The following is an 11,403-nucleotide window of genomic DNA, read 5'->3' on the forward strand; positions in this document are numbered from 1 at the left end:
ATGAAGGCGAAACGAGTTCAGTTACACGACAGCGCGGCAAAGTCAATGAGAGATAAAGTGAGCAAAGGAGCTTGTAAGAGTTAATAGCGATCGATGCTAGACATAAATCGGCACATAATCCGTAACCTCATTCGTCTATTTTTTTAAGGCAATACCAAGGAATCTCGACTCGAATATGTTACTCCGAAGGATTCGCTTGGATCTTTGTTCTTCGAGGGAGTGAGGGATTGAATTCGTGAGCTTGATTGGATAGCTATTGACTTTGCTTAAAAAAACAACAAGGGATTCCCTCCAGTCTAATGCTGTATTAGTTATCACGGTCCGGTGCAGTTCTGCGTAATTCTGCATTTAATGGTACATGGATTGACGTTCTTTGGGTGTGTTTTTATTTTGAAAGGATAGAAGGTACAGATCCGATATTAATAATGTTTGCTTAGTCTCAAACCGGTTGGATAGATATTCGAATCATTCAAATTAGGTCAATAATTCCATTCCAGTTCGGTTGAGGATGAAAGAATGTTTCGTTTTGTGTAACAGCACATTTGAACAGAATGGTATGATGGAGTTTTCTCGTTTTGTCGACACCACGAACTGCTTTTTGAGAAGAATTCGTAAGCTGTTACATGTTTGTTTTTCCTACTTCACTTACCAAAGGTTGTGGTTGACCTGGTATTAAACATACCAGCTAGGCTAGAACTGCACCAGAATTCCAAGCTCTTTTGTGAACTATGGCAGCTTAAATACTGTGCTGTGACAATGCTACCGCCCACAGCAATGTCAGCAATTCCCCATATCGTTCCGGAGAGTCATATCCCTGGGCACCGCTGGTTCCTAGCTGGAATAGTTTATGGTGAAAGCATAAACATTCCGGCACAATTTAATGTGCATAAAACTAATTCATAAAGGTAGTCTCTCCTCAAAGCACTACGTAACCGTGGTGACAGTGGTTGCGAAAAACCGAGTCGCTCGGTTAACTGGAATGAAGACCGTTGTGCAACCGAAACCCCCCGTCCTTTGTGCTGGTTTCGGTTTCGCTAGATTGCCAGCTATCTACCAAATCATCACTCACTCGGCAAAGGACTCTTTTGTCTGCTATGTGACCTTTTCGTTCTCTGCTCTTGAGATGGAGCTAGTCGAAGAATAGTGTTGTAACGGTTTGCAAACGGCATTCGTGGAGAATATAGAAGTTTCATAAGGTGGTCGAGCTGCTGTTTTGGGATTCAGCCAACATAGTGCAAGTGCATATTATGTTTAATAAAATAATAGTTTTTTAATTTACCTGGTGTTTTTGTAAAATTTATAAACATTACAGGACACTCGTGCTGGTTCAAAACACACACCAACAGCTCCATGATTGCAACGCATTACGAATGTTCTGATTGCGTTGTTACGGCTGCGTTCATCTTCTTGTGCTTTCCCCTTTACCTAGGTACAATAAATAAAAACCAAGTCTTAGCTTTAGCTGCCCCTGATTCCTCCAATCCTGCTGTTACGAACTCGGTGCTCCCGAAAAATATTTTACATTTGTCCCCCCCTGGGCCTTTGCACCGGATAAATGCATTTCCCGCTCTCCTTCCCGGCAAAGTCTTTTGTTTCGGGTGCCCGGCCCCTGCTTCATTCCGCTGCTCATTCCAGGCAGTGCTCCAAAGCAGAGTGCCCGAAAAGATGGATATGTTGGCGAAGGAGACCCAACAGGAAACAGGGCGTGTGGTGGTGTAAGCGATTTTAAAATCCTCGGCAAACTCTGGCCCACCCAAAAACGGCTTCGCCAGCAACGGAGCAGCAAAGGGGGAAACCCGGTCAGTGGTAGGGCATTCTGTGGACAGAATGTAATAAAATGCAAAATGCTCTATTTTTCTACGATATTAGCTTCCATTGTTATTGCCGTTGAACCGAACCCACGGACCGTGGCGTGTCCATGTGTTCCTGTGTTTTTGTTGTTGTTGTTGTTGTTGTTTTGTGTTCTACTTCTGTTGCTTTTGCTTTTGTTTCGTCCCGAATTGCCCGCTGGTGAGTGGTCCAGCCGGTGGCTCACTTCTTACGCTCACTGACGACGGACGCTTCAAGGAGCTTGGACGGAACAAGGCATCGCCACGGTGGTGTCTCGGTGATTGTGCTTCTTTCTGCTCGCTGCAGGGCCTGGGAATTGCTTTGTAGTGCGGCCGGAGTGTGGCCATGTAGACCCTGAGAGAAAGGGCTTGCAGTGCAGTCGGGTCCGGAGAATCATTCGACTTCGTCCTTTCGTCGTGTACCCGACGCCAGCAGCAATGGATGAAACATTTACAATTGCAATTTAAATTAATTGGAGTCTTTTTCATGTCTTTTTGAGGCTCGCTATTCGCTGCAAGTGTGTCGTGGAGATACATTTTTTGCTGCCGCAGTTCCATTGTAACGTCCTCCATGCGAGATCTTGGGATCGTTTTTTCTTCGTTGGGCACCTTCTTTCTTTCTCGCTCTCTGTATTTTAATAAAACAGAAGTCCTCACAAAGGTCCATCGCTTTATTGACTTTTTCTCCTGCATTCGACGGGAGAGAATGGAATTTAGTTGAAAGATTTATCTTTCTTGTCGGGGGCTACGGAAAAACGAATGGGAACGTTATGCAATTCCGGGTAGCTTTTGGCTCTGAACCTTTCTTGGATTATGGGAACGTAACTCTTTAGATCTTGATGACCCAAAAGAAACAGAGTGTAAGTGTTTTCGGTTTAATTTTTGTTGTTGTTTAAATTAGCAACTGAAGAAAATTGCTCGTCATTGAAAATATTAATTAAAAAAAGGAATCGATGTGTTTGTATCTTTATTGGATGGATTATATTTATTACTTCCAATCCAATGACTATCTAATAATCCAATGATCTATTTCCAGCTCTAGTAAAAAAAGGTCCCTCAATGCACCACAAAGAAGTAACGGAGCACCTATAATAGATTCAAAAACAATGTCAAATCTGATTTCAAGAAGAGTAACGGCAATAAAATTGAAGCATCTCTCCACTACACGCCTTTACGTCCGAATGCCTACTGGCTGCGCGCAAGTAAATTTACGACCCCCGAACTGATGTATATGCTGATCCGACCGCCGACATCATGTAACGGGCGCGTGACAGCTGCACCTCCTAAAAATCCCGGCCCCCAAAAGCAGTAGCAAAGATGAAAAATTGTATCGTAATAGAATGGCCAGTAAATGGCGCGTAACAGGTTCATTGTCTCTTCATGGATCTCGGGATCATGCTTCATGCTGGTGGCGTCATTGTGCATCATTTTGTTCAGTATAATTCTTCCCCAGGCCTCACATCCGAGAAAAAGGTGAAAACGAGCGACCGAGTCCGAGGAGGAGCAGGAGGTGGTGTCCATTTCCGTTGCCCTATCGCCACCCAGAAGTGAATAATTTTGATTTACACCGCTGTCCGTTGATTGTTCGCGCTTTGATCCTCGTCCATGCCCAAGGTCGGTCGTTTGAAGGTGGTACGAGGTGGGTGTGATGCTGGTGGTATGTTTGGCTAGAATTACATTACGCTGGCAATTCATCAAACACCGGGCTTCCACACACCGGAACTGCGATGGAACTGTCAGCAAACAGCAGCAGCAAAAAACGCTCTCGACACCAACTCGAATGTCGAGAGAGCAAATGGTTGCTTGGATCACGTGGGGTAGAACCCCGGGGTCGTTTCCGTTGGGCATCGTTTGGCGGAAAAATGTGGCTCCTCTTTCGCAACCCCAGGAACCGGGAACACATAAAAACGTGAACCATACCGTGGTGATGTCCGCGGAGAGAGCGGAGGGGAACGAAAGATTAAGTGCTCATATGTGTGCGTGTGTGTGTGTGTAGTCCACGCGAAACCACTCGCAACGTCCTTGCCGTCCTCGTGTGATGTGCGCGCTCGCGGAAGTGTTTTGTGTCAGCGAAAATTAGTTAAATTTCCCGTAACGTGATCGATGGCACAAAGCCGGGCGTTGACAGGACACCGGAGGAGGAGGAGAAGGGGACAACGAACACGCGGGGACAGTGTTGTAATTTACCACTTTTTGTCGTCACTCCTTTCACACGGTGATCGGTGCGCTGCTATGCTACGGTGCATAACGATGCTACAATGAAATGGGCGGAACAGGGTGCCTGGACAGACAATAAAGGGAGGATAGGCAAACCGAGAAAAACCGTTTGAAGTACCGATTTCCAATTTCCATAAATGTGCTCCAGACAATAATTGCATTAATGGCGGTGATGATGATGATGGCGTTGATGATGGCGGACTGTATGTTGGCAGTGTCCCTCCCCCCGGTGGAGGTGTGAAAATGCAGACACGTTTGGTTTAATGATCTTCTTTAATTCCGTTCCTCTTTTCACTGGAAAATGCTATTGAATGACTTAATGTTGAGTGAGGCGGGTGGAGGGTCAGGAACAGGATCAAGTGGAGTGCGGTAACGAGTGCACATCGAGCGAAATTCGGCGTATTGTCGCCTGTCATGTTGTTCGTCGAGTGCAACGGGCATTATAACACTTTTCACGCGCCGTTGGAAATAAATGACAAGTGGAAAATCATATTGCGAAAGGTGTTGCGAGTAGCGTAGACCAACATTGACATTCCAGTTTCCCGGATACCAGCACCAGTAGCAATTATTTTCGGATGAGTGTAGCACCATCAAGTGCTAGTGATGGTGAGCATTTTAATTGAGGATGTAGCCAACTTGTGGATTTTGTGCTGCCGTTTCACTCTTTCTATGAAATGTTTCGGTTATTTTTTTTATTTCAAAAGAATTTGGATTTATCTTAGAATATAATGGGAAAAAATATACAAAGCTAGAATAGCTCGATTTTTTTGGAGTTTTGTTTAAGGCTGCAAAGGCCGCTTATTGTTTTTTTATTTTGTCTGATTGTATTTCTTCGTGACATTGATTTATGAAGGAACGCAATATTCTATTTTGTAAGGAATGAAGCCTTTTGCAAAAAGGAAACATTAACCCAAACGAGAATAAAAAAAAAGTGTAAGAAATCCATTAAAGACATAGAAACTCAGCCGAACAGGAATTCTAAATAACGCATCAATGTTTCAATACTTTAATATGCAAATTTTTACTTTAATTTGCAAATTAGTTTGTCCAGCACTTCAACCATCCTTGTAATCTGCAATAATAGTAGCAAATAATTAAAATAAAACTTCCAACTTTATTCCTAATTCTTCGCCACGAAACAGTCATGATGCATCTTCATTTGTGCAATATGATTTCAAAAATTAAAATAAACTGACACTTCTGAACTAACGGCATAAACGAAAAAGCGAAAACAAAAATAGAATACGAATACAGGGCAAAAAGGACGTCATGGATTTTTTTTTTAAATACGTTTCTTTGAAACAAAGATTTAAAAGCATGGTTTATTACAAATCAAATATAATATATTATCGCACATTCCTTTATTTATAAGAAGTAATTCGACACCACACACAAATGCAGCTAACCAATTCGGCAACACTCGAAAGCACACGCAGCGCAGGTAAATGCAACGATGGCTTCACTTTCACCTTCAAGCTACCTTTAAACCACAGAACCATACTAATCCGACCTAGAGACACTCCAATCGGTCCCATTTATTGCCGCATTAATGTTCAGCAATCAACCAAATGACCCACACCAGGCACGCTAGATGCACGGCAACAGTATTTACCTCATAACCTGCTCGTGCGCGCACACACACACACACACACACACACACACACACACACACACACACACACACCGAGGCTCACTCAACACACCGCTCCAATGATCCCTTAATCGATAAGAGGAGGGGTGGTCGCCTGTTCCTAGTTCGGTCTCCGTCTACACGCGGACATGCTGCTCCCGATACGATCCGATGCGAGTCCAGTCCAGTCCAGTCCAGCCCAGTCCAGAGTGAATCATAAATTATATCGATTTGGAATGTGGCTGAATAATACAAAAGCATCGAGAGTGGCCCGAGGCGACGACGGGCCCGGTGGGTGGGTGGGCGAGATTTGATTCGTAAGTGTAGGCCAGCATAATGAGGGACAAATTGGTGTCGCTCCCTTTGCACCCTTACTAAAGCGCAGGCCTCAAACCGGGTGACCGGCCATTCCTCTAGAGCGGTGGTGTGTCCAACACCACCACCAATACCACCAACAGCAGCAGCAGGACAACTGCAGGACGAATCACGAATTAATTTCTCCGTTCTCCGGTGATTTATTGCCTTTTGCGGTTTGCGGATAAGAAACCGACGGACTACGGCCGGCCGGCCAGTAGTCGGACGGGATGATCGGTATGGTTCCAGCGGAAGTGGCCTGTCCCCTTTCGTCGACCGCGCCGGGACTGCGTCGTCACCGGCACCGTTGTCTACGAAACGATCCGGGAAATTATAATGTTTCCATTTCATAGAGATAAATGATTCATCGATGAGGTCCCGCCGCCTTCCGGTCCTTCCACGTTCTACTTGACCACCAGACGACGACGACGACGACAACGACGACGACGACAACGACGACGACGACAACGACGACGACGACAACGACGACGACGACAACGACGACGATGATTTCTCGATTTCCGGCCCTTAGCTGTAGAGGGTTGAACAATTTCCGGTCAAGTGGAGCGTAATGTGTGTGTGTGTATGCGTGTGTGGTTACTAGTTGGGCAACCAACTAGTACGTGACCGTTTCCGGTAGAAAGGAAATTAAAACATACCGGCACACTACTTAACAACCGGGGGCAGGGCCTAATCCAAGATCTTTATGCCACGAAACATAAGATTCATTCATCCTTTTCTGCTTGGCTCGAAATGCAACGTTAAACTTTACCAAGAAATGGTTGTTTGCAAACTCTTACTAAGATGAGATGCATACACACACACACACACACACACACACACACACACACACACAATCGAGAGACGGAGGCCACGAAACCACCACATGCATTAATACACACACACGCGCACACACTGATGCCCGCGTAAACAAATTCCAATTTCAAGGCACCCGGGAATGTCTCGGAATCTGCACCACGGAACGCGGAATAGCCTCCGAAAAGTTCCGAAGGCGTAATTCGTGAAAGGCCCGTTTCCATTACAGGATTTCGGGGAGGGCCCATTAGTGCGAGCGGGCAGAGAGAGCCAAACATGGCCGACAGACAGAAGCCGGGCTCCGCTTGCGGGCCGTCGGTCGCCACCAACCACCACCGGATCGGACCGTTTCGCATTTCGGTTCATTTAACATTTAACCATGAATACTGAGCTCATTTGAGTCTTACCTCAGCGCCAGTTTACTGTAATTGAAGTACCACCGCGCCTTGGATCTTGAACCTCGGCTACTACTACTACTACTACTTTCTCCACCGATTCCGTTGCCGTTCCGCTCCTGCGGTGACTGGGCCGTACTGGGAAAGATCGTTAAATGTAAAACCATCTCCACGAAGGGGGAAAGGGAGGTAGTGGATGAGCAGCGCAACCGCGCGCGGCCACGCCAGCTCCTCAACCTCAAGCATTCAGCATCTCCTGTGGCGGCCGTTAAAGGGAAGGCGTTGTGGCGCCATTCCGGTGCTTAAAGCGCGACCTATTTTTCGGCACAGATTTCACCGGATCGACCACCACCGGACCGGAACCCGGACCGCTTAACCCCATTTAACGGCGGCGGCGACGGCGCGAAGCAAAATGGCGGAATAATGGCGGCAAGCTTACGAGGCTCACGGGGATGAGCCGCGTTCCGTTTCGAGCGATATTACTCCGTGCGCAAATGGTTTGTCTCTCGGTCGAGAGGGGAGGGAGTGGTTCCGGCTTTTAAGCCTTTATCTATTGCTTCGTTGATGTGCTTAGCATATTTCTAATCGTCACTCGACGCCGACGGTCCATAACATTCGTCCTGGCTGGCGTTCCTGCTCAACGACCGCTTAAGACGGAGAGCGAGAGAGACAGAAAGAGAGAGAGAGAGAGAGAGAGAGAGAGAGAGAGAGAGAGAGAGAGAGAGAGAGAGAGAGAGAGAGAGAGAGAGAGAGAGAGAGAGAGAGAGAGAGAATTTACACTGGATTTCCGTTTTAATTAGTACACTCCGCAATTAGTTTAAACTTGCAAATTTGGATGGCGGCCAAGCTCGTCTCGTTTGTTTACTTTTATTCGTCAATTCGACCACTACACGACACGATGACGACACGCATGACACCGTGGGACCGAGGATGCAATCCCCTTCTGCAACAAAGCCTCTCACAAAGGCTGTTAATCTCTATGGTGACGAGTGGGAATCCTAGATGGCCCTGGGACACTCCACGCGCATCATCGCGCGCATCATCCACGTCCTCCGATCCCGCAACTCCGGCGCTTAATCTCGATGAATTATTAGCGCATAAATTTCGCTCCGCTGGCCACGTAATGAGCCGCCATTAGGCAACACCTTCCCCTCTGCTCGCGCATTAAGAGGGAAAGTGGGATGGTGGAAGGTGAAAATGCGGTTAAGGCTCATCGGAATTACTGGGACTAGCGAAAAGAAAAAATGAATGTGCGCGCAAATGGGAAAAGCCCAGAAAATGAAGCAACAAGAAGAAAAAAACACGGAAAAAACAAAAAATACGAAAACGACCTCCCCCCGGCCACAACATCGTCCCTTATGGGGAGCGTTCTTATCCGACCGGACACATGCAGCATGTACAGGTCTAAAGGTAAGCTTTGTCGAACTCTGTGTGGGGCTCACTGGGTTATTGAGGCCACGGCAAGGTGAGCCGCAAAGTAAGGCTTTTTTTGGGATGAGGGTGGTGGTGGAGGGAGGTGGTCGCTAAGGGGCTACTTGGTTTCGTTCTTTCGTTGTGCAAGAGGAGGGACTCCAGAACACACACACACACACAGCGGGGTGGTTTCGCCAGATCAGAGTTGGCTCTATGCCCTTAATGCCCTTAACAGCAGCGACCAGAGCTTTTGGCGCACCGGCGAGCACACACACCAACACACAGACACACACACACACAGCGAGCATGTTGGCTTCTGCGAAAATGCGGAAAAGTACAATCCAACCACCATCTTCCTGTATTAAGAGTTTTTCTCCCGAGTGCTGTTGCTGTGTGCGCGCCTGTGTGTGTGTGTGTGTGTGTGTGTCTAGTACAATAAATAATATTTGCTGGCTTATCATCGGCCAGCCGACGACCGCTGGCGCCATTCGGGATGCTCCACCGGTTCACCTGCCCTCCCGTGGCCTCGGTGCGGTGTTGTGGCCGGATGGTTCCTTTTGGTTTCGGTTTGGTTCGTGTATGAATAATTTAGGGAGTTGAAACACAACATTTGCTCTCGCACGACCCCCCAGCGGGTGTCTGGTCCAGCACGAACCGGTCGAATGTTTTGCTTAATTTGGTAGCGTTAGATTCCTTATCTCTTTTTTTGCTGCTTTCTTTTTTCAGAATGTTTACCAACCTAAAGCCCAGTGCGTGTGTGTGTGTGTGTTGGTGGAATAATGTGCGAGTGGAATGACTTTTCGGGTGCTAGTTAAGCAGCTCCCTCGAATCCAGGGAGCCGTCCCTGGGATCTGTGTGCATTTGTGGCCGGGCCCAGTGCTTAAGGATTATGTAATTAACCGCAACATGAGCGTTCGCTGTTCGCGAGCTTGGGATAGGCTGGCGAGCTTTCGCAATTTTGTTGGTTCCGGACCGGACTGACCAACCGAGAAAGAGAGAGGTAGTGGCATAAGAAATGCGCCAGCTTTTAGCCAACGTCATAAACCCTCGCGAGCGAAAACATTCGCGTTGCTGGTGGTGGACTTGAGTGAGATTTTAAAGATACGTTTTAAGGACGACTAGCGAGCGATGGCAGAACTCTGGAGGGTGCTTTATGGGTGGGGGATGTCGTGTGGACCACGCTTCCCGAGGGCATTAATCTGCGGGGGTAATAAGGGGCGGAGGGTTGCATAAATGGTTGACCGCGTGGTGGTGCATGTGCACGGAACCGTGTGCGCAGTGCTGGGGTGTAATTTGTGGTTAAGTTTCAATCTACCGTTTGACGTGAACCGAGGAAACGTTACAACCGCGTGCACCGTCAGTCGATATGCCGGTTTCTCGCTTTCACCGAACGTTCTTTTGTTACTGGCTATGAAAGTTAATGATGGCGATGGCGAAAGAGCGAGAAAGGAAAACGAAGAGAGAACGTCGGTGACGACGAAGGCGAAGAGGAGCGGCTGCAGTAATTTGTAGTTATTGAGCAAATTGAGATTTTTAGCAGTAATTACAGTGAAGCGGAGTAATATAATTTAATGTTGCCGAGGCAATGAGGCTAAACAGTGGCCACCGATGCCACCAGGCTTCTTGCGTCTTGCTACACACACACACACATTGTGGTCCCCACCCCTCGAGCACTTCGTCTCTCGAGTGATGATCACGATCCTCATTCTGCCGGGCGGTGGATGCGCACACCGGCGGCCATTGTCTGGTTTTAGCACCCCGTAGCGAATGTGCCTGGTGGTGTCTTTTGGGGTGCTAATTTGGCCGAGATTTACAGTTGGCTCTAAACTATTCCCCCCCCCCCCCCCCCCCCCCCAGTGAGCCTGGGTAGAGATTTTCCAACCGAAACTTCCTTAGCCTTTGGGGGTTTTTGAGGGATTTTCACCAACAATTGTGTTGTGAAGGGTGGCGCATTTCAATCGTCCCATTTAAGCATTTCGTTACAGTTTTGTTCATTTGCATGAATTGAAAGCGCATTGCTACACTGCAAGAAGTGAATGTTGAGGGTAACATGTTATAACACTTATTTAAAATGCCGTGCGGGAACCATTCTCTTGAGGTCGTGTTCAAATAAACATATTTATGTATTTGTTTTTCTACTCCTGTGCCGTATTATTTTTTTCAACAGTTTTTACTTTGATTTGGTTTTACTTCCATTACGTTATGATACCATCGCTTTGTTTATTCAAATAATAGTCTAGACGAGCGAAAGTGTGGAGGTGATTTAAAAGTAAATGATTTTGACGAAAGCCATCCGAACACACCACCGAAAACATGGATGATAAAAAATAGTGCGTATTGTTCACAACAGGAGCAAACAAAGGCACGAAAAAACGTGCCGAATCCTTAGGTGTTGAGTAAATAACAGTTTTCAGACGGCGCGAAGCCATGGAAATGATTCTAATGAAGTCACATTTGATTTGACGTGAATTGAAGGAAAGAGATTTCGGAAGAAGTAAACACGTTGGCGAATTTTTACTTTCTAAACCGAACAAGGGAACAGGTTTTTATTCATATTTCGCTGCTAGTAATAGAAAAAACGGGATTCATCGCGATAATAAAAGATTTTCGACATGGAACATGTAATTTCCTTGAAACAATTAGCTACATTTTTTTTCTTTTACATATGAATTCAATTTATTTTTCTTCTGTTCAGTTTCAGTTTGTTAAAAACCATACAATCATATATGAATCGCTCGCTTATATGAAT

This window comes from Anopheles darlingi, chromosome 2, assembly GCF_943734745.1.
Source record: "Anopheles darlingi chromosome 2, idAnoDarlMG_H_01, whole genome shotgun sequence".
NCBI lineage: Eukaryota > Metazoa > Arthropoda > Insecta > Diptera > Culicidae > Anopheles > Anopheles darlingi.